General features: G+C 37.0%; 1 long non-coding RNA gene across 1 annotated transcript in view; it reads left to right on the forward strand.

Annotated features, from left to right (window-relative positions):
* Positions 1 to 25,303, forward strand: part of LOC132346714 (uncharacterized) — a 52,135-nt gene that overhangs the window by 2,540 nt on the left and 24,292 nt on the right. Inside the window, exon 2 of the long non-coding RNA XR_009496627.1 lies at positions 15,389 to 15,454. This is a non-coding gene — a long non-coding RNA (uncharacterized lncRNA). The remainder of the gene's footprint in view (positions 1 to 15,388; positions 15,455 to 25,303) is intronic.

A 25,303-nucleotide genomic window follows, 5' to 3' on the forward strand; every position in this document is an offset into this window, starting at 1 on the left:
AACAGTGGCTGACTTTATTTTTCTGGGCTCCAAAGCGACTGCTGATGATGATTGCAGCCATGAAATTAAAAGACGCTTACTTCTTAGAAGGAAAGTTATGACCAACCTAGACATCATATTAAAAAGCAGAGACATTACTTTGCCAACCATGGTTCACCTACTCAAGGCTATGGTTTTTCCAGTAGTTATGTATGGATGTAAGAGTTGGACTGTAAAGAAAGCTGAGTGCTGAAGAATGATGCTTTTTAACTGTGGTGTTGAAGAAGACTCTTGAGAGTCCCTTGGACTGCAAAGAGATCCAACCAGCCTATCCTAAAGGAGATCAGCCCTGGGTGTTCATTAGAAGGACTGATGTTGAAGCTGTAGCTCCAATACGTTGGCCACCTGATGTGAAGAGCTGACTCATTGGAAAAAACCCTGATGCTGGGAAAGATTTAGGGCAGGAGGAGAAGGGGACGACAGAGGATGAGATGACTGGATGGCATCACTGACTCATTGAACATTGGTTTGGGTAGACTCTGGCAGTTGGTGATGGATAGGGAGGCCTGCGTGTTTTGATTCATGGGGTCACAAAAAGTCAGACACAACTGAACTACTGAACTGAACACAAATGCTTTAGCATAGTCAATGAAGCAGAAGTAGATGTTTTTTCTTTAATTCCCTTGGTTTCCCTATGATCCAATGGATGTTGGCAATTTGATCCCTGGTTCCTTTCCCTTTTCAAAACCCACTGTACATCTGCAAGTTTTGGGTTTGCTTACTGATGAAGTCTAACTTGAAGGATTTTGAGCATAACCTTACTAGCATGTGAACTGAGCACAAATGTACAGCATTTTGTATTGTGTGAATTAGACCAATCCATTGATGACATAAAACCCTCATCCTGATTCTTCTAGGTATAATGTGTATAGAATTCTACTAAGACATCCTATGATCATCATCTTTGTCTAGTTCCCTTTTGTTGAATGTGGAAAGAATCTATAAATATGATGAGATATTTCTTCCATGATTTTACTATTTTATAACAAATGAGATTTTGCTGATAGTTTACAAAATCAGTCGACTTTCATATAGGACAATTACAGGTGAGCTGGGCCTAAGGGGCTCTTTCTTTTGAAAAAAATATTCAAAGACAGAAATTTGCAGCATAAGAGGGATTTGATGTGATGAATATTCTCCTTTGCTGGCTGTGGAGAGTAATCTATATGGCATTTAGGACCTAAGAGTGGCTTTTGGATGACATCCAGCTAAGAAATGGGGATTCCATTTTTATAGCTGCAAGGAACTGAATTTGGTCAACAACCTGAACGACCTTGGAAAAGTTCCCCAAGGTCCAGATGTCAACACAGACTTCCAAAACCTCAATTTCATCCTGACATGGTCCTAAGCAAAGATTGAGGCCACATAGAAACTTGATTTCTGCCGTACAGAGTAATAAGAGTGTGGTGATTTTTAACCTGCTGTTGTCTTTCTTTGTATTTAATGCACAGGTAAATTAAGTATAATTTTTAAAATTTAATGTGCTTTTTTATATTTTATGAAAGTTTTAAGCAGACAAAAGCATTATGCAGAAAGTTCCGGGAATTCTTTCTCTACAGAGTTTCTCCTATTAATGTATCATATTATTGTGGTAAATTTGTTATAACTGATGATATATTATGATACAATATTATTAACTAAAGCAGTGTTAAAAAATCTACCTGTCAAGCAGGGGATGTGGGTTTGACCTCTGGGTAAGGAAGATCCCCTGGAGAAGGAAATGACAACCCACTCCATTATTCGTGCCTGGGAAATCCTGTGGACAGAGGAGCCTGGCAAGTTACAGTCCATGGAGTTGCCAAGACTCAGACACAACTTGGCAACTAGACACCACTACACTGAAGTTTACTTAGGGTTTATTCTTTATGTTGTATGTTTCCATATGTTTTTACAAATGCATAATATCATGTATCCATCATTACAGTACTGTAAAGAGTAAATTCACTGCTCTAAAATTTCTGTCTTCTGTTTATGTCTCCCTCTCTTACATTTCTAGCATCCAGTGATCTATTTTACTGTCTGTATAGTTTGTCTCTTCCAGAAAGTCATTTAGTTGGAATCATACAGCATAAAGTTATCTCCAATGGACTTATTTCAATTAACAATATTAATTTGTTTCATCTACATTTTTAGGGATTTGATAGTTAATTTTATTTTATCATTGAATAATATTGCTTTTATATGGATTTACAAACGTTTATCTATTTGACTATTGGAGAACATCTTGGTTGCTTCCAATTTGGGGCAAGTGTGAGTAATATTGCTATAAAGATTTGTGTGGAGGTTTCTTGTGTAGATGTAAGTTTTCAATCCATTTGTATAGATATGTAGGAATATGATTGTTAGATCAAATTCTAAGACAATATTTAACTTTGTGAGAAACTGTCAAGCTGTTCTGAGGTGGTTGTACCATTTTGCATTCCCATGAACAATGAATGAGTGCTCTTATTGCTTCACATCTTAGCCAAAATTAAATAATGTCTGTGTTGTAGATTTTAATCAGTCTAATAGGCATGTAGTGGTAACTTGTTATTTTCATCTTTAGTTCCCTAAGGGCATATGATGTTGAGCATCTTTTCATTTGCTTATGTGACATCTGTATACCTTCTTTGGTGAGATATATATACATATTTTCATTCTTTTTTTTTTATTGTTGAGTTTAATTTTTTTTAGTATAAAATTATTTAATTGGAGGCTAATTACTTTACAATATTGTATTGGTTTTGCCATACATTGACATGAATCTGCCATAGGTGTACATGTGTTCCCAATGCTGAATGCCCCTCCCAAATCCCTCCCCATACCATCCCTCTGGGTCATCCCAGTGCGTCAGCCCCGAGCATCCTGTATCCTGCATCAAACCTGGACTGGCGATTCGTTTCACATATGATAATATATATGTTTCAATGCCATTCTCCCAAATCATCCCACCCTCACCCTCTCCCACAGAGTCCAAAAGACTATTCTATACATCATGTCTCTTTTGCTGTCTCGCATACAGGGTTATCATTCCATCTTTCTAAATTCCATATATATGTGTTAGTATACTGTATTGTATATGCTAGTAAAGTAATGCTCAAAATTCTCCAAGCCAGGCTTCAGCAATATGCGAACCGTGAAATTCCTGATGTTCAAGCTGCTTTTAGAAAAGGCAGAGGAACCAGAGATCAAATTGCCAACATCTGCTGGATCATGGAAAAAGCAAGAGAGTTCCAGAAAAACATCTATTTCTGCTTTATTGACTATGCCAAAGCCTTTGACTGTGTGGATCACAATAAAATGTGGAAAATTCTGAGAGATGGGCATACCAGAACACCTGATCTGCCTCTTGAGAAATTTGTATGCAAGTCAGGAAGCAACAGTTAGAACTGGACATGGAACAACAGACTGGTTCCAAATAGGAAAAGGAGTTCGTCAAGGCTGTATATTGTTACCCTGTTTATTTAACTTATATGCAGAGTACATCATGAGAAACGCTGGACTGGAAGAAACACAAGCTGAAATCAAGATTGCCAGGAGAAATACCAATAACCTCAGATATGCAGATGACACCACCCTTATGGCAGAAAGTGAAGAGGAACTCAAAAGCCGCTTGATGAAAGTGAAAGTGGAGAGTGAAAAATTTGGCTTACAGTTCAACATTCAGAAAATGAAGATCATGGCATCCACTCCCATCACTTCATGGGAAATAGACGGGGAAACGGTGGAAACAGTGTCAGACTTTATTTTTCTGGGCTCCAAAATCACTGCAAATGGTGACTGCAGCCATGAAATTAAAAGACACTTACTCCTTGGAAGGAAAGTTATGACCAACCTAGATAGCGCATTCAAAAGCAGAGACATTACTTTGCCAACAAAGGTTCGTCTAGTCAACGAACCTTGACTAGACCTTCTAGTCTAGCTATGGTTTTTCCTGTGGTTATGTATGGATGTGAGAGTTGGACTGTGAAGACGGCTGAGCGCCGAAGAATTGATGCTTTTGAACTGTGGTGTTGGATAAGACTCTTGAGAGTTCCTTGGACTGCAAGGAGATCCAACCAGTCCATTCTGAAGGAGATCAGCCCTGGGATTTCTTTGGAAGGAATGATGCTAAAGCTGAAACTCCAGTACTTTGGCCACCTCATGCGAAGTGTTGACCCATTGGAAAAGAGTCTGATGCTGGGAGGGTTTGGGGGCAGGAGGAGAAGGGGACGACAGAGGATGAGATGGCTGGATGACATCACTGACTCGATGGACATGAGTCTGAGTGGACGCCGGGAGTTGGTGATGGATAGGGAGACCTGGCGTGCTGCGATTCATGGGGTCGCAAAGAGTCGGACACGACTGAGTGACTGATCTTATCTGATACTGCATTGGTGTTTTTCTTTCTGGCTTACTTCACTCTGTATAATAGGCTCCAGTTTCATCCACCTCATTAGAACTGATTCAAATGTATTATTTTTAATGGCTGAGTAATACTCCATTGTGTATATGTACCACAGCTTTCTTATCCATTTGTCTGCTGATGGGCCTCTAGGTTACTTTCATATCCTGGCTATTATAAGTAGTGCTGTGATGACCATTGGGGTACATGTGTCTATTTCAATTATGGTTTCCTCAGTGTGTATGCCCAGTACTGGGATTTCTAGGTCATATGGCAGTTCTATTTCCAGTTTTTAAAGGAATATTCACACTGTTCTCCATAGTGGCTCTACTAGCTTGCATTCCCACCAACAGTGTAAGAAGGTTCCCTTTTCTCCACACCCTCTCCAGCATTTATTGCTTGTAGACTTTTGAATAGCAGCCATTCTGACTGGCATGAAATGGTACCTCATTGTGGTTTTGATTTGCATTTCTCTGATAATGAGTGATGTTGAGCATCTTTTCATATGTTTGTTAGCCATCTGTATGTCTTCTTTGGGGAAAATGTATGTTTAGTTCTTTGGCCCATTTTTTGCTTGGGTTGTTTGTTTTTCTGGATTGAGCTACAGGAGTTTCTTGTATATTTTTGAGATGAATTCTTTGTCAGTTGCTTCATTTGCTATTATTTTGTTGCATTCTGAAGGCTGTCTTTTCACCTTGCTTATAGTTTCTTTTGTTGTGCAGAAGCTTTTAATTTTAATTACGTCCCATTTGTTTATTTTTGCTTTTATTTCCAATATTCTGGGAGGAGGGTCATAGAGGATCCTGCTGTGATGTATGTCAGAGAGTGTTTTGCCTATGTTCTCCTCTAGGAGTATTATAGTTTATGGACTTATGTTTAGATCTTTAATCCATTTTGAGTTTATTTTTGTGTATGTTGTTAGAAAGTGTTCTAGTTTCATTCTTTTACAAGTGGTTGACCAGTTTTCACAGCATCACTTGTTAAAGATATTGTCTTTTCTCCATATATTCTTGCCTCCTTTGTCAAAGATAAGGTGTCCATAGGTGAGTGGATTTATCTCTGGGCTTTATATTTTGTTCCATTGATCTATATTTCTGTCTTTGTGCCAGTACAATAGTGACTTGATGAATGTGGCTTTGTAGTAGAGCCTGAAGTCAGGCAGGTTGATTCCTCTATTTCTATTCTTATTTCTCAAATTGCTTTGGCTATTCGAGGATTTTTGTATTCCCTTACAAATTGTGAAATTATTTGTTCTAGCTCTGTGAAAAATACCATTGGTATCTTGATAGGGATTGCATTGAATATAGATTGCTTTGGGTAGTGTACTGATTTTCACTATATTGATTCTTCCAATTCATGAACACGGTATATTTCTCCATTTATTAGTGTCCTCTTTGATTTCTTTCAGCAGTATTTTATAGTTTTCTATATATAGGTCTTTTGTTTCTTTAGGTAGACATATTCCTAAGTATTTTATTGTTTTCGTTGCCATGGTGAATGTAATTGTTTCATTAATTTCTCTTTCTACTTTCTCATTATTAGTGTATAGAAATGCAAGAGATTTCTGTGTGTTGATTTTATATCCTGAAACTTACTATATTCATTGATTAGCTCTAGGAATTTTATGGTGGAGTCTTTAGGGTTTTATATGTAGAGGATCATATCATCTGCAAACAGTGAGAGTTTTACTTCTTCTTTTCCAATTTGTATTCCTTTTATTTCTTTTTCTGCTCTGATTGCTGTGGCAAAACTTCCAAAACTATGTTGAATAGTAGTGGTGAAAGTGGCCACCCTTGTCTTGTTTCTGACTTTAGGGGAAATGCTTTCAATTTTTCAACATTGAGGATATAGTTTGCTGTTTGTTTGTCATCAGCTCAGTTCAGTTCAGTTCAGTTCATTCGCTCAGTCGTGTCCAACTCTTTGCGACCCCATGAATCGCAGCATGCCAGGCCTCTGTTCATCACCAACTCCTCGAGTTCACCCAGACTCACATCCATCGAGTCAGTGATGCCATCCAGCCATCTCATCCTCTGTCGTCCCCTTCTCCTCCTGCCTTCAATCTTTCTAAGGATCAGAGTCTTTTCCAATGAGTCAACTCTTCACATGAGGTGAACAAAGTACTGGAGTTTCAGCTTTAGCATCATTCCTTCCAAAGAAATCCCAGGGCTGATCTTCAGAATGGACTGGTTGGATCTCCTTGCAGTCCAAGGAACTCTCAGAGTCTTCTCCAACACCACAGTTCAAAAGCATCAATTCTTCACTGCTCAGCCGTCTTCACAGTCCAACTCTCACATCCATACACGACCACAGGAAAAACCATAGCCTTGACTAGACGAACCTTTTTTGGCAAAGTAATGTTTCTGATTTTGAATATACTATCTAGGTTGGTCATAACTTTCCTTCCAAGGAGTAAGCGTCTTTTAATTTCATGGATGCAGTCACTATCTGCAGTGATTTTGGAGCCCCCAAAAATAAAGTCTGACACTGTTTCCACTGTTACCCCATCTATTTCCCATGAAGTGATGGGACGGGATGCCATGATCTTTGTTTTCTGAATGTTGAGCTGTAAGCCAACTTTTTCACTCTCCACTTTCACTTTCATCAAGAGGCTTTTTAGTTCCTCTTCACTTTGTGCCATAAGTGTGGTTTCATCTGCATATCTGAGGTTATTGATATTTCTCCTGGCACTCTTGATTCCAGCTTGTGCTTCTTCCAGTCCAGGGTTTCTCATGATGTACTCTGTATAAAAGTTAAATAAGCAGGATGACAATATACAGCCTTGACGAACTCCTTTTCCTATTTGGAACCAGTCTGTTGTTCCGTGTCCAGTTCTAACTGTTGCTTCCTGACCTGCATACAAATTTCTCAAGAGGCAGATCAGGTGGTCTGGTATTCCCATCTCTTTCAGAATTTTCCACAGTTTATTGTGATCCACACAGTCAAAGACTTTGGCATAGTCAATAAAGCAGAAATAGATGTTTTTCTGGAACTCTCTTGCTTTTTCCATGGTCCAGCAGATGTTGGCAATTTGATCTCTGGTTCCTCTGCCTTTTCTAAAACCAGCTTGAACATCAGGAAGTTCTCGGTTCACATATTGCTGAAGCCTGGCTTGGAAAATTTTGAGCATTACTTTACTAGTGTGTGAGATGAGTGCAATTGTGCGGTAGTTTGAGCATTCTTTGGCATTGCCTTTCTTTGGGATTGGAATGAGAACTGACCTTTGCCAGTCCTGTGGCCACTGCTGAGTTTTCAAATTTGCTGGCATATTGAGTGCAGCACTTTCATAGCATCATCTTTCAGGATTTGAAATAGATCAACTGGAATTCCATCACCTCCACTAGCTTTGTTTGTAGTGATGCTTTCTAAGGCCCACCTGACTTCACATTCCAGGACGTCTGGCTCTAGGTCAGTGATCACACCATCATGATTATTTGGGTCGTGAGGATCTTTTTTGTACAGTTCTTCTGTGTATTCTTGCCATCTCTTCTTAATATCTTCTTTTTCTGTTAGGTACATGCCATTTCTGTCCTTGATCGAGCCCATCTTTGCATGAAATATTCCTTTGGTATCTCTCATTTTCTTGAAGAGATCCCTAGTCTTTCCCATTCTGTTGTTTTCCTCTATTTCTTTGCATTGATTGCTGAAGAAGGCTTTCTTATCTCTTCTTGATATTCTTTGGAACTCTGCATTCACATGCTTATATCTTTCCTTTTCTCCTTTGTGTTTCGTTTCTCTTCTTTTCACAGCTATTTGAAAGGCCTCCCCAGACAGCCATTTTGCTTTTTCACATTTCTTTTCCATGGGGATGGTCTTGATCCCTGTCTCCTGTACAATGTCACGAACCTCATTCCATAGTTCATCAGGCACTCTATCTATCAGATCTAGGCCCCTAAATCTATTTCTTACTTCCACTGTATAATCATAAGGGATTTGATTTGGGTCATACCTGAATGGTCTAGTGGTTTTCCCTACTTTCTTCAATTTAATTCTTAATTTGGCAATAAGGAGTTCATGGTCTGAGCCACAGTCAGGTCCCGGTCTTGTTTTTGCTGACTGCATAGAGCTTCTCCATCTTTGGCTGCAAAGAATATAATCAATCTGATTTCGGTGTTGACCATCTGGTGATGTCCATGTATAGAGTCTTCTCTTGTGTTGTTGGAAGAGGGTGTTCATTATGACCAGTGCATTTTCTTGGCAAAACTCTGTTAGTCTTTTCCCTGCTTCATTCCGTATTCCAAGGCCAAATTTCCCTGTTACTTCACGTGTTTCTTGACTTACTACTTTTGCATTCCAGTCCCCTATAATGAAAAGGACATCTTTTTTGGGTGTTAGTTCTAAAAGGTCTTGTAGGTCTTCATAGAACCGTTCAACTTCAGCTTCTTCAGCGTTACTGGTTGGGGCATAGAAGTGGATTACTGTCATATTGAATGGTTTGCCTTGGAAATGAACAGAGATCATTGTGTCGTTTTTGAGATTGCATTCCAGTACTGCATTTCAGACTATTTTGTTGACCATGATGGCTACTCCATTTCTTTTGAGGGATTCCTGCGCACAGTAGTAAATATAATGGTTATCTGAGTTCAGTTAACCCATTCCAGTCCATTTTAGTTTGCTGATTCCTAGAATGTTGACATTCACTCTTGCCATCTCTTGTTTGACCACTTCTAATATGTAGCTTATATTATTTTGAGGTATTTTTCTTCTAGTCCTGCTTCTGGAGAATTTTTTTCATAAATGGATGTTGAATTTTGTCAAAGGCTTTCTCTGCATTTATTGAGATAATCATATGGCTTTTATTTTTCAATTTGTTAATGTGGTGTATTACATTGATTTGCAGATATTGAAGAATCCTTGCATCCCTGGGATAACGCCAACTTGGTCATGATGATTGATCTTTTTAATATGTTGTTGGATTCTGATTGCTAGAATTTTGTTAAGGGTTTTTGCATCTATGTTCATCAGTGATATTGGTCTGTAGTTTTCTTCTTTTGTGACATCTTAGTCAGGTTTTGGTATTAGGGTGATGGTGGCCTCCTAGAATGAGTTTGGAAATTTACCTTCCTCTGCAATTTTCTGGAAGAGTTTGAGTGGGTAGGTGTTAGCTGTTCTCTAAATTTTTGGTAGAATTCAGCTGTGAAGCCATCTGGACCTAGGCTTTTTTTTTCTGGAAGATTTCTGACTACAGTTTCAATTTCCATGCTTGTGATGGGTCTATTAAGATTTTCTATATCTTCCTGGTTCAGTTTTGGAAAGTTGTACTTTTCTAAGAATTTGTCCATTTCTTCCAAGTTGTCCATTTTATTGGCATATAATTGTTGATAATTGTCTCTTATGATCCTTTGTATTTCTGTGTTGTTTGTTGTGATATCTCCATTTTCATTTCTAATTTTATTAATTTTATTTGTCTCCCTTTGTTTCTTGATGATTCTGGCTAATGGTTTGTCAGTTTTATTTATCCTCTCAAAAAAACCAGTTTTTGACTTTGTTGATTTTTGCTATGGTCTCTTTTGTTTCCTTTGCATTTATTTCTGCCCTAATTTTTAAGATTTCTTTCCTTCTACTAACCCTGGGGTTCTTCATTTCTTCCTTTTCTAGTTGCTTTAGGTGTAGAGTTAGGTTATTTATTTCACTTTTTTATTGTTTCTTGAGGTATGCTTGTGTTGGTATGAAGCTTCCCTTTACACTGCTTTTACAGTGTCCCACAGGTTTTGGGTTGTTGTGTTTTCATTTTCATTTATTTTTTATCCATATTTTGATTTCTTTTTTGATTTCTTCTGTGATTAGTTGGTTATTCAGTAGCGTGTTATCAACCTCCATATGTTGGAATTTTTAATAGTTTTTCTCCTGTAATTGACATCTAATCTTACTGCATTGTGGTCAGAAAAGATACTTGGAATGATTTCATTTTTTTAAAATTTACCAAGGCTAGATTTATGGCCCAGGATGTGATCTATCCTGGAGAGACCACTTCAAAACTAGGGACACATGCAGACTGAAGGTGAAGGGTTGGAAAAAGATATTCATGCAAATAGAAACCAAAAGAAAGCAGGAGTATCAATAATCATATCAGATAAAATAGACTTTAAAACAAAGGCTGTGAAAAGAGACAAAGAAGGACACAAAATAATGATCAAAGTTCAATCCAAGAAACAGATATAACAATTATAAATATATATGCACCCAACATAGGAGCACTGCAATATGTAAGACAAGTGCTAACAAGTATGAAAGGGGAAATTAACAATAACAAAATAATAGTGGGAGACTTTAATACCCACTCACACAAAATGGATACATCAACTAAACAGAAAATTAACAAGGAAACACAAACTTTAAATGATACAATAGACCAGTTAGACCTAATTGATATCTATAGGACATTTCAACCCTAAAAAGTGTTTTGTATATTTGAAAAGAAGTCCTTATCAGATAAAGGTTTTGCATATAATTTTCTCCTAGGCTACGACATATCTTTCCATCATAAGAGTAACTTCCACAGAAAAGACTATTTAATTTTAATCAAGTTCAATTTATTTTTTCATGGGCTGTGATTTTAGTGTAGTATTTAAAAAGTTATCACATGTGAGGTCACCTACATTTTTTCCATTTTAATCTTCCAGGCATTTTATAGTTCTTTATTTTACTGCTATATCTATGCTCCATTTTCAGTTAATTTTTATGAATGTTTTAAAGTCTAGGGAGCTGTGTCTAGAATTATTTTCTTACATGTAGATGTCCATTTTTTCTAGGAGCAATTATTTAAGAGAATATCTTTTCTTCGTTGAATTACTTGTCTTACTTTTTTGTCAAAGATCAATTGACTATGTTTGTTTTTGTCTATTTCTGGTGTCTATTCTGTTCATGTTTTTGTTATTCTTTCCCTAATAGGACAATTTCATAATTTCTATACACTTATAGGAATATTTGAAGTCAGGTGGTGTCAGTCTTCTGACTGTTTTTCGTCTATGGATATTGTTTTAAGCATTCAAATTTATGGTTATGACTTACTCATCATTGGAATAGCTACATAAAGTTTGAAATGAGTACACATTATTATCATTTATTGCAGTACAGTCTATCCTATATACACCTCTTAACATTATCTAGAAAAGTTTGGTAATATTGGAATTTTTTTTCCATAAATGCCTTGTAGAAATCTCTGCTTAAAGCTTTCTAACTTTAAGAGTTATTTGTGTAAAAGTTCATTACTGATTTCAGTTTTCTGAAGTTTATAAGCATATTCATTTACATGTATTCATGTGTCAGTAATGCAAATTTTGGTTTCTAGTATTTGTCCACTTAATTTTGATATTAAAATATTTGGCATAAAATTTCATTTAATATTTAATAACTGATTTTGTGTCTTTACCATCTGTTCTGATATCCATTTTTTGTTGCTAATATTTGTATATTCACTGTCATTTTCATTATTTTTAAAAAGAATTTTAGTATTATCACAGCTTTACAAAGACATTTTTGAGCAAGATGCTGAGTTAATTAAAATTTGGCCTTTCTACATAGTCCAATGCTTGTTCAGTTTTTGTAAATACTTTATGTGTACATGAAAGAAATAACTATGTTATCATAATTTGAGGCATTTTTCATATATGTATGTTAGATCAACCTTTAATTTGCATTGTGCAATCCTGTTATAATTTTGCCTTCTATCAATTACCAAAAAATGAATTAAAATCTCCCAATATGATTGGGGATTTGTCTCTTACTCTTTATAGTTTCTCTCTCTTGCTCCTTGTTTTCCTCCCTCTCTCTATTTCTTTCTCATTCTTTGTCTCTTTCTCTGTGTATGTATTCATATCTCTGTGTGGGTGTGCTCAGTTGCTCAGTCATGTCTGACTCTTTGTGACTCCATGAACTGTAGCTTGCCAGGCTACTCTGCCCATGAAATTTTTCTAAGCAAGAATGCTAGAGCAGGTTACCATTTCCTACTCCAGGGTATCTTTCCATCCCAGGGATTGAACTCGCATCTGTTGCACCTTCTGCATTAGCAGATGGATTCTTCACCGCTGCACAACTTGGGAAGCTATATCCATATCTAAAGTGAGATAGATATAGACTGTCATTATACTTCTCATTATATATAAATATATATATATATATTTATATTTATATGCAAGCATATATGCCTACCAGGCTCCCCTATCCATGGGATTCTCCAGGCAATAGTACTGGAGTGAGTTGCCATGCCCTTCTCCAGGGGATCTTCCTGACTTAGGGATCAAACCTGCATCTCCTGCATCTCCTGTATTAAAAGACAAGTAATTTGCCACTAGCACCACCTCATATATTGTGGCTGAATAATATTCTATTATATGTGTATATATACATACATGTATGCATATATATCACAGCTTCTTTCCCATTCATCCATCAATGAACACTTGTTTCCAAGTCTTGGTTATTGCAAATAATGTTGCTATAAACATGAGGGGGCAGATACCTTTTTGAAAGGTATTTTTATTTACTTTGGGTATATTCCCAGAAGTAAAATTGCTAGATCATATAGGAGTTATATTTTTAATTTTTTGAGGATCATCCATACTAATTTCCATAGTGGCTGCACAAATTTACAATCCAACCAACAGTACGTAGCATTTCCCATTATCCACATCTCTTGTCTTTTTAATGATGGTCTTCCTAACAAGACTGAGAATTTTCATTTTTCTAATAACTAGTGATGTTGAATATCTTTTCATGTATCCATTGGCCTTTTATATAGCTTCTTTGGAAAAATACCTCTTCAGACTTTTTGCCCATTTTTAAGTGGATTATTTTGTTTTTTTGGTTTTCTTTTTAATTTTTTGTTATTGATTTGTAAAAGCTTTGGATGTTCACTTCTTATCAGATATATGACTTGTAAATATATGACTTTTCCATTCTTTAGATTGTCTTTTTACTCTGTTGGTGGTTACTTTTACTGTGCAGAATAGTTTTAGTTTGATGTAGTCCTATGACATATCATTTTTGAATTATTATTTATGAGATATCTTTGAGGGCTGGGATAAAGATAATGTCTTCAAGAAAGTATTTGGATATGCTTCTTGTAGACTCAAATCAATACATATTTAGTTTATAATTTATAACTTGAAGTTCATGGGACCCTGGTGATGCAAGCTTGAGCTGTAAGTCAGTGTGCATGCCAAAAGTATCTGCTACTTCTTAAAAACAGTTTTCTTCTTCCTGCTGTATATAAAAACAAAAAATATAGGTGTAAAAGTATTTACTACTAGTCCAGTTGTCTCAAGAGCACATATCCCTTGAGGATCCAGACTAAATATGGGGAAAATCTCTTTTAGGCTGCTCAATTTGGTAGTATATGAACTATGATTTCTAAACTCCTTACTCTACAAGGCCATCAAAATTATAATACATTTCCTTTTAATATTGGCAAGTTCTCTCAGGAAAAATGTGGTTTTCTGTCTTTCCTTCCTCTCTGTAATCTAGCTTTCTCTTAATTGTAACCTTTTATAAAGCCCCTATGATTTTAAGAAGACTTTTAAATTGCCCATCCACATTTCTATTTGTTTTCAGTAGGAGATTTGGTTTAAATATTCTAGTACACTCTATTCTTGAAAATTAATACCTTAAATGAAAATCTTGTTCACACTCACCTGGAACAAAAGCTGAAATGAGGCAAATATGGTAATTCCTGGGCAGTGGCTGATTATCCAGCCAGATGATAAGTAACCTGTCTGTAGCAAAAGTAGATAACTAATGTCAAAGATGTTTTGGAAAAAAATAAACTAAATAGACCTCTTTAATTACCTCAGCATTAAAACTAGTTGACTGAGTATGTGTATCAAGAGATTTAAATGACATAATATGTTCTTAAAATCTGCTAGAGAATGTGACTATTCTTAGATTAATGAGCTTGTGAACAGAATGTGAATTGTGATAAGAATTTTAACTACTAATGGGATACTTTTATGACAGGTATCTTTAACTCTGCTTCAAAAAGTTTGCACAATTTCAGTTTTCTTGAAACAATTCCCTCAAACATGAACCCCCAATATATGATAGTGGTCAGTGATTTGTCTTACATGTAATAAGTAATTATTTTGTAATTTTACTTACTTTGATTTCTTTTGCACTGTTAAGATCTGGACATCCATTGAAGATCATTATGATGTGTAGCATTGTACCTAAAAAATAATTCATATCACAGTAGAAAGCTAGTTCTTGTTTTCTAACATTTACCTTGACAGTGGAAGCCATGTTATTTTAATATAAAATGTTAGTATGGCTTTGAAAATCAAGCCACAGGATAAACAATGTGACAATAAATTGAGATTTTTGAGGCTTTCCAGCAGAATGTATAATATGCTATAATAGATTTGTAACTTACATATGATTGTGTTCCTCCCATGTCAAGAGTACATCTTGCTGGGTACCAAGGCATAAGGGTAGATGAAGGGTCTATTATTATTATTCCTAAATATATTCCCTAAATATTAACTTTCCTATGCAGCTGTTTGTTCAGATTTACACATGGAAGTAGAAATGCTATCTGCAGTAAACACTGAGAAGCCCGCCAGGCTTCTCTGCCTATGGGATTTCCCAGGCAAGCATACTGGAGAGGGTTGCCATTTTCTTCTCCAGAGGATCTTCCTGACCCAGAGATTGAATCCACATCTCCTGCATTGCAGGTGTAATCTTTACTGCTGAGCCACCAGGGAAGCCTGGTATTATTGACAGAGTGTTAAATATAATATTTTAAGAATGGCAGCATCGGAGTAGTTGACCATCTTTCCTGGTGGTTCATGTTCTGCCAAACAATGCAGAATTCTTATGACCTTTCTGACTTTGAAGTAATTTATACAGTTTTGTGTGGCTCAGACAGTGGAGAACTCATTTATGCTTATGAATGTCTCCAAGAATTGGGGACCAAATTTAAAACTACCATAATGGAAATTATATTTTTATATATGAATCATAGTGATTCTGTTTCTCCAAAAAATCTTGTTACAGATTTTATTACTGAAGATGGTTCAAAGAACAGGATTTTTAAGATGATTTTTCTGAATTTGCTTTGAGGTATGTGGAATCGCCTCTCTATCCTGATTAGATTAAAAGATGGCAGTGACTAATTCTATAGCAAAGAGAACACTAACAGCCTATGGTATGAACTGGTCATAGATATGCTAAATGTTTATGTTACATAACACTAATCTGTCACTTATAAGAAACAAGGAGATGAATGACTGTGCATGCCCAGAGGGAAAACCCTATCTCCTATGGCTTCAATACTGTAATTGCTGAAAATCAAACAGAGTCTCATCCTGCAACTTGGTAAAATACAATGCAAATTGAGCTCCAAGCTTGGCAGGGTGTTTATTTTTATTTATTTATTTTTCAATTTATCTTTAATTTGGGAAAAATTGTTTTATAAAGTTGTATTGGTTTTTGGAATACAAAATGCAAATTATCCATAATTATTCATATATCACTTCCCTCTTGAGCCTCCCTCCTCTTCCCGATTCCACCCCTCTAGGTAATCAGTGAGAAAGCCAGGCTGGGCTCCCTGTGTTATACAACTTCTCACAAGCTACCTATTTTACACGTGGTAGTGTATACTTGCTGATTCTACTTTCTCCATTCTTTCCACTCTCTTCTCCCTGTGCACTGTGTCCACAAGTGCATTCTCTATATATGAGTTCTCAATTCCTTTTCTGAAAATAGGTTCATCAATACCATTTTTGTAGATTTCATATGTAGGTGTTAATATACTTTATTTGTTTTTCTCTTTTTGATTTACTTCACTCTGTATAACAGGCTCTCGTTTCATCCACCTCACTAGAATCTTCTCAAATCCATTCCTTTTTATAGCTGAGTAATATTCTATTGTATATGTGTACCATATCTTCTTTATCCATTCAGCTGTTGATAGACCTATTTCCTAGCTATTGTAAATAGTGTTGCTATGAACATTGGGGTACATGTGTCTTTTTCAATTATGGCTTTCTCAGGGTATATACCCAGTAGTGGGATTACTGGGTCCTGCTGCTGCTGCTAAGTCGCTTCAGTCATGTCCGACTCTGTGCGACCCCATAGACAGCCTTCTACCAGGCTCCTCTGTCCCTGGGATTCTCCAGGCAAGAACACTGGAGTGGATTGTCATTTCCTTCTCCAATGCATGAAAGTGAAAAGTGAAAGTGAAGTCGCTCAGTCATGTCCAACTCTTAGCGACCCCATGGACTGCAGCCTACCAGGCTCCTCCATCCATGGGAGTTTCCAGGCAAGAGTACTGGAGTGGGGTGCCATTGCCTTCTCTCTTACTGGGTCCTATTGTAGTTTTATTCCTAGTTTTTCAAGGAATCTCCATACTGTTCTCTATAGTGGCTGTATCAACTTATATTCCCACCAACAGTGCAAAATTGTTCCCTTTTCTCACATCTTCTCTAGCATTTATTGTTTGCAGGTTTTTTTGATGATGTCCATTCTCTCTGTTTTGAGGTGATATCTCATTGTAGTTTTAATTTCCATTTCCCTAATAATGAGTGAGTTTGAGCATCTTTTCATGTGTTTATTAGCCATCTGTATGTCTTCTTTGGAGAAAAGTCTCTATAAATCTTCTGCCCATTTTTTTTTTTAATTGGGCTGTTCGTTTTTCTGATACTGAGTTGTATGAGGTGTTTACACATTTTGGAGACTTTGTCAGTTGTTTAGTTTGCAATTATTTTATCCCATTTTGAGTGTTGTCTTTTAACCCTGTTTATTGTTTCCTTTGCTATGAAAAAGCTTGTAAGTTTATCTAGTTCCGTTTGTTTATTTTTGTTTTTATTTGCATTACTTAGGAGGTTGCAGGTCAGAAAGCAACACTTAGAACTCTATATGGAACAACAGACTGGTTCCAAATGGGAAAAGGAGTATGTCAAAGCTGTATATTGTCACCGTGCCTATTTAACTTATATGCAGAGTACATTATGAGAAATGCTGGGCTGGAAGAAGCACAAGCTGGAATTATGATTGCCAGGAGATATACCAATATCCTCAGATATGAAGATGACACCACCCTTTTGGCAGAAAGTGAAGAAGAACTAAAGAGCCTCTTAATGAAAGTGAAAGAGGAGAGGGAAAAGTTGGCTTAAAGCTCAACAGTCAGAAAACGAAGATAATGGCATCTGGTCTCATCATTTCATGGGAAATAGATGGGGAAACAGTGTCAGACTTTATTTTTGGGGGGCTCCAAAATCACTGCAGTTGGTGATTGCAGCCATGAAATTAAAAGATGCTTACTCCTTGGAAGGAAAGTTATGACCAACCTAGATAGCATATTCAAAAGCAGAGACATTACTTTGCCAACAAAGGTCTATCTAGTCAAGGCTATGGTTTTTCCAGTGGTCATGTATGGATATGAGAGTTCGACTGTGAAGAAAGCTGAGCGCCAAAGAATTGATGCTTTTGAACTGTGGTATTGGAGAAGACTCTTGAGAGTCCCTTGGACTGCAAGGAGATCCAACCAGTCCATTCTGAAGGAGATCAGCCCTGGGATTTCTTTGGAAGGAATGATGCTAAAGCTGAAACTCCAGTACTTTGGCCACCTCATGCAAAGTGTTGACTCATTGGAAAAGACTCTGATGCTGGGAGGGATTGGGGGCAGGAGGAGGGGGGGATGACAGAGGATGAGATGGCTGGATGGCATCACTGACTCGATGGACCTGAGTCTGAGTGAACTCCGGGAGTTGGTGATGGACAGGGAGTCCTGGCGTGCTGCGATTCATGGGGTTGCTAAGAGCCGGACAAGACTGAGTGACTGAACTGAAATTATAACATCCTAATAATTATAGCTTTGTAGTTTAGTCTGAAGTCAAGAATGTTGATTCTTCCAGCTCTATATATCTTTGTCAAGATCGCCTTGGCTATTCCAGATCCTTTGTGTTTCCACACAAATTGTGATTTTTTTTTTCTAGTTCAGTGAAAAATATCATTGGTAGTTTGATATGGATTGCATTCAATCTGTAGATTGCTTTGGGTAATGTGGTTATTTTCGTGATATTGATTCTTCCAATCCAAGAACATGGTGTACCTCTCCATCTGTTTCTATTCTCTGTATTTTCCTTTATCAGCGTCTTATAGTTTTATGCATATAGGTTTTTTGTCTCTTTAGGTAGGTTTATTATTAGATATTTTATTCTTCTTCTTTTTTTGCAATTGTGAATGCAATTGTTTTCTGAATTTCTCTTTATGATTTATCCTTGTTAGTGTATAGAATACAAGGGATTTCTGTGTATTAATTTTATATCCTGTGACTTTACATTATTCACTGATTAGCTCTAGTAAATGTCTGGTGGCATCTTTACGGTTTTCTATGTAGAGTATCATGTCATCTTCAAATAATGAGTTTTCCTTCATTTTTTTTCCCAATATGGATTAATTTTATTTATTTTTCTTCTCTAATTGCTTCAGCTATGAGGTTCAAAAGTGTGTTGAATAATAGTGGTGGGTGTAGGCACCCTTGTCTTGTTCCTGATCTTAAAGGAAATGCTTTCAGGTTTTTAACATTGAGAATAATGTTTGCTGTGGGTTTAATGTATATGGTCTTTCTTATGTTGAGATAGGCTCCTTTTAAGCCTCCTTTCTGGAGAGATTTTTATCATTAACCAGTGTTGAATTTTGTTGAAAGCTATCTTTGCATCTATTGAGATAATAATGTTTTTGTTTTTGTTTTAATCTTTTGATTTCTCAATATGGTGTACCACATTGATTTGCATTTGCTGAAGAATCCTTGGATCCCTGGGATAATTCCCACTTGATCATGATATATGATCATTTTAACCTGCTGTTTGTTTCACTAGAATTTTGCTGAAGAGTTTTGCATCTATATTCATCAGGGCTATTGGTCTGTAATTTTTCTTTGGTGGTATCTTTGTCTGGTTTTATACCAGGGTGATGGTGTCTTCCTAGAGAGGTTTCCTTCCTCTGCAATTTTATGGAAGATTTTGAACAGGATAGGTGTTAACTTTTCTCTAAACTTTTGGTAAAATTTGCTTGTGAAACCATCTGGCTATGTGCTTTTTAGGGAAGATTTTTTTATTGCAATTTCAATTTCCATGCTTGTGATTGGACTGTTCATATTTTCTATTCCTTCTTGCATCAACTTTTGGCAGGTTATACTTTTCTAAATACTTGTTGATTTCTTCTAGGTTGTCCATTTTATTGGCATACTTTCTCATACTATTATTTTATGACCCTTTGAATTTGTGTGTTATCTGCTGTAACTTCTTTTTCGTTTATAATTTTATTGATTTGAGTCTTCTTCTTTTTTTTTTTTTTTTTCCCTTTTCCTTGATGAGTCTGGCTAATGATTTGTCAATTTTATCCTTTCAAAGAACCAACGTTTTGTTTTAATGATCTATGCTATTGTTTTCTTGGTTTCTTTTTCATTTATTTCTACACTGATCTTTATGATTTATTTCCTTCTATTACCTTTGGATTTTTTTGTTCTTCTTTCTCTAGCTGCTTAAGGTGTAACATTAGTTTGTTTATTTGTCATTTCTCTTGTTTCTTTAGATAAGCTTGTATGGCTATAAATTTCCCTTTTAGCATTGTTTTTATTACATCCTATATCCTTCCAGTTGACATTTTCTTTAATTCATTGTCTAGATAGCTTTTGATTTCCTCTTTCATTTCTTTATTACTTCTTGATTATTCAGAAGTATATTATTTAGCCTCCATGTATTTCTACTTTTTATGTTTGTTTGTTTTTTTTCCCTATGAGTGTGTGCTCAGTTGCTCAGTCATGTCCAACTCCTTGTGACCCCATGAAATGTAGCCCACCAGGCTCCTCTGGCAATAGGATTTCCCCAGAAAGGGTACTGAAAAATGTTTCCATTTCCTCCTCCAGGGAATCTCCTGACCCAGGAATCAAATCCACATCTCCGATGTCTCCTATATTTTTCCTGTAGCTGATGTGTAATCTTATAGCCTTGTGGGCAGAAAAGATCCTTGAAATAACTTCAATTATATTTTTTTAAACTTACCAAGGCTTGATTTGTGACCCAAGATATGATATATCCTAGAGAATATTCCATGTGCACCTGAGAAAAAAAGTGAAATATACTCTTTTTTTGGATGAAACGCCCTGTAGATATCAATTATGTCCATCTAGTCCAATGTATCATTTAAAGCTTCCGTTTCCTTATTAATTTTCTGTCTGGATGATCTGTCCATTAGTTGGAGTGATTTTTAACCCGACTATTATTGTGTTACTGTCAATTTCCTCTTTAATATTAGTTAGCATTTGCCTTATGTATTGAGGTGCTCCAATGTTGGGTATATATATATTTATAGTTGTTATATCTTCTTGGATTGATACTTTGATCATTAAATAATGTTTTCCTTTGTCTTTTGTAGCAGATTTTATTTTAAAGTCATTTTATCTGATAAGAGCATTTATTCTCCCACTTTCTTTTGATTTCCATTTGCATGCTCTATCTTTTTCCAGCCCCTCACTTTCAGTCTGTAAGTGTCCATAGGTCTGAAGTGGGTCTCTTGTAGACAGCATATATAGAGGTCTTTTTTCATATCCATTCAGCCAACCTGTGTCTTTTGATTGGAACATTTAATCCACCTGCATTTATGGTAACTATTGGTAAGTGTGCTCCTATTGGGTTTCCCTGATAGCTCAGTTGATTAAGAATTCACCTGCAATGCAAGAGAACCTGATTTTATTCCTGGGTCAGGAAGATCTGCTGGAGAAAGGATAGGCTACCCGCTCCAGTAATCTTGAGTTTCCCCTGTGTCTCAGCTAGTAAATAATTCACCTGCAATGTGGAATACCTGAGTTTTAACCCTGGGTTGGAAAGATCCCCTGGAGAAGGAAAAAGCTACCCACTCCAGTATTCTGGCCTGGATAATTCCATGGACTGTATAGTCCAAGGGGTCACAAATAGTTGGACATGACTGAGCAATTCCACTTCACTTCACATGATCCTATTGTCATTTACTTTATTGTTTTGGCTATGTTTTTTAGACCTTTTATTTTCTTGTTCTTTTTTTTTTTTTTCTGTCTAGAGAAGTCCCTTTGGCATTTATTGTAAAGCTACTTTGAATTCACTTAACTTTCACTTATCTGCAAAGCTTTTGATTTCTCCTTTGAATCTGAATGACATTCTTCCTGGGTAAAATAATTTTGGTTGTAGATTTTTTCCTCTCATCACTCTAAATATATCCTGCCACTCCCTTCTGGTCTGGAGTTTCCATTGAATGATCAGCTGATAACCTAATGAAGATCCCCTTATATTATTTGCTAACTTTCCCTTGAAAGTAAAGTCACTCAGTCATGGCTGACTCTTTGTGACCCCATGGACTGTAGCCTACCAGGCTCCTCTGTCCATGGGATTTTCCAGGCAAGAGTACTGGAGTGGGTTGCCATTTCCTTCTCCAGAGTATCTTCCCGAACCGGGGTGCTTTTACCGTCTGAGCCACCATTTTCGCTCTGTGCTTAATCTTCATTAGCTTGATTAGTATGTATTTTGGTGTGTTTCTCTTTGTGTTTATCTTGTATGGGATACTCTGGGCTTTCTGTACTTGGGTAGTTATTTTCTTTCCCGTGTTAAGGACACTTTTGACTATAATCTCCTCAAAATTTTCTTATACCCTTTCTTTTTCTCTTCTTCTTCTGGGCCCTCTGTAATTTGAATGTTGGTGTACTTAATGTTGTACTAGAGGTCTCTGAAACTGATCTCATTTCTTTCTGTTTCTTTTTTCTTTATTTTGTGCTTCTCTACCATTCTGTCTTCCTGCTCATTTATCCATTCTCCTGCCTCAGTTATTCTGCTATTGGTTCTCTCTAGTGTATTTTTAAACTGTTATTCTGTTTTTTATTGCTGATTGTCATATATACATTCTAAGTCCTTGTTAAACATTTCGTTTATCTTCTCAATTCATGCGTCCATTCTATTTATCTCTGCCTTCATTTTATTTCCAAGATTTTTTCCATCATCTTTACTATTATTACTCTGAATTCTTTTTTGCAGGTAGACTGCCTACTTCCTCTTCATTTGTTTGGTCTTGTGAATTTTTACCATGTTCTTTCACTGGCTACATGTTTCTGTCATTTCATTTTGTAGGTTTACTGTCTTTAGGGTCTCCTCTCTACAAGTTGGGGAGTTGTAGTTCCTCTTATGAGTGGAATCCGCCCCCTCATAGGTAAAGTTGGACCAGTGCCTTGTGAGAGTTTCCTGGTTGAGTGACTTGTGCCTATGTTCTGGTGAAAGGAGCTAATTTTGTCTCTCTGAAAGGCAATTTCAAGTCCAATAGTATTTTCTGGAGTGTCTATGGGCTTCAGGTCACCTGTATGCTAATGGGCAGGGTTGTGTTCTTATTTTGCTGAAAGTTTGGCATGATGCATCCAGCACTGGAAATTGTGGGTCTTTGGGTGGGGTCTGGTTTTAGTGTTGAGAAGGAGGCCTTTGGGAGAGCTTTCACTGATTAAGGATCTATTGGGTCAGGAATTATTTGCTGGTCCAAAGTCCTGGACTTGGGTCTCCCACCATGGAAGTTCAGGCCCAACCCCTTACTATAGCACCAAGACTTCACAGCTCATGCAGTACAGAAGACAAAACTCCAAGACTCATGGTGAAAGCATTACTCAATATCCAATAACATCTAAAGAAACCCAAATATTTCTTTCTACAAAAAGAAATTAAGAGAGTAAAAAGAGAGAGAAAAAAATAAAAACAGCGATCAAAAATGAAGAGAGTAATCAAGCCCATAAGCAAACCCATAAGTGAAAATGAACACTAAAAACTAGATCAGCAAAAATACAAAATCAAAAATATGAAAAAAAACCCTGCAATATAACTAAATAATATTGTAAAAATAGGAAAAATAAGTTTATTAAAAATAAGATGTTTTTTAGAAAAGGAAAAAGTAAGGCTAAAATACAAATTAAAGGATTAGTAAAGAAAGAACAACATTAGTACAATATGAAAAAAACAAACAGAGAAAAAAAAAAAAGAAAGGAAAAAAAAATAGAGTGGCAATAAGAAGAATTTCCTCCCAATTCCTCCACTGTCCTCTTCATACTGCCAGACAGTTTACTTACTCTGGAAGTCCTCCAATATTTCTAGGAAGGTCTCTGGGCCTGCTGTGGGTGCTGTGCGGTGTCAACTCAGGTTAAATCTGGCCTTATTCCAGCTTGTACTTTCTCCAAAAGTCTGAAATTGCCCCCAAAGTCCACAGTTTCAACATAATTGTGGGGTTTTAATCTGATGCACCTGTGGCTACAGGATTCAATTTCCTTTCTCTTCTCACACAGCCCCTGGTGCTTTGCTATGGTTCTGAGCCTACCTCTGACTGTAGCCCACTGTCTGGTATTTGTTTCCCACCCAGACCAGAGGGGATAAAAGTAACTGCTTATTATGGCTCATTTGCTCAGTTGGGCTAGGGAGAGGGAGGGATATGGCAGCCACAACTGTGGTGTTTGTGAAGTGCTTGCTGCAGCTGAGGCTTATGGGAAACCACTATATTTGAGGTGGGTTTTACACTCTTCCAGAGGAATTATCCAAAGGTCTTGTATCCCTAGGCGCAGCCAAGCTGCACAGGCTCCCAGGAATTTTGGGGTCATAACTTGTGCCTGCTCAAAACTTGGTGGCAGCTGCTACCTCTGGGTCAGGACTGCAGCAGCAGTCTTTTGTTCCCTACCTTTGGCTCTTGCCTTGATTTTGGTAGTGGCCATCTTGTTTGCATTCCCCACTCTGGGATCATAAACTGCAATTGCATCCAGTACTATCTCTGGCACTCATGCTGGCTTTGGTGATGACTAAGCATATCTAATTCTGAGATTTGACAGTTCATAGCTGTTACTCATCTCACTTATGGCATTCACAAAGTTTCTTCTTGTTTTATGAAAGCAAGGAGAGTTAGAGGGCTCCCATTGCAACAATTTATTTCAGTCCAGGTATTTTCCTGGACTCCCTCAGATGTGCTGCACTAGCTCCCTCAGAGTATCCATGACATTAAACCCCAGTCTTCTCCCTGGGGTCTGACCCCTGAAGCCTGTGTCTCAGTATCTAGCCCCAACTCACTGTAGCGGGCATGCAAGATGCTTGGCAATGATCCCTGTGGTGGATTCTCTCCATTTTGGTTTCCAAGCATTTGCTTTCCCCTCTGAGGTTCCAAAGCCCCACCACCCCATCCCCACTCATGAGAAGGTTTCCGAGTATGAGAAAACTTTTTCTTCTTAATGATTCCCTTCCAAGGGCACAGGTCCCTGTCCTGACAGCCTTTGCCTGTCTCCTTTTGTATCTTTATCTTTTGCCTACTTCATTCTGAGGATATTGGATTGCCATTTTGGAAGTCTAGTATCTTCTGCTAGCATTCAGGTGTTCTGTAGAAATTTTCCAAATGCAGAGTTATTTTTGATATATTTGTGAGGAGGAAGGTGATCTCCCCTTCTTACTCCTCCACCATCTTGAAAGTCACCCCAGGTGTTTACTTTTAAAGAGAGGGGATTGATTAGGAAATAATCTTTTAAATTAGTATGATGACATATGGGAAGACCCTGATGAACCTAGAGATATCAGGTCCCTAAATTCTGATGAGACATTTTTGCCAGTGGAAGAGGCCTCCAGACTTTTAGGTATTCGCCTTTCCATCCCGACCTGCATTGTCTGAGGAAACTCTTATGGCTTCATCAGTGGCAGTGGCCACACAAGATAATGCTAATTCTCCTGAGGACCTATCCTCAGAAATCTTTTTTTTTTTTTTCCCTAGACCTTTAAGTAGACTCAAATCCCAACAGGCCTATAAAGGTGAGGTACAAAGTGTATTACACTACAAAGTAATCATTTGCATTTCTAATTTATATAGATAGATACAAAGAACATGCATAGGAATGTATACTAAGGATGTGACAACAGAGTAGAAGGAAGATATAGT

Source organism: Bos taurus, chromosome 12 (assembly GCF_002263795.3).
Source record: "Bos taurus isolate L1 Dominette 01449 registration number 42190680 breed Hereford chromosome 12, ARS-UCD2.0, whole genome shotgun sequence".
NCBI lineage: Eukaryota > Metazoa > Chordata > Mammalia > Artiodactyla > Bovidae > Bos > Bos taurus.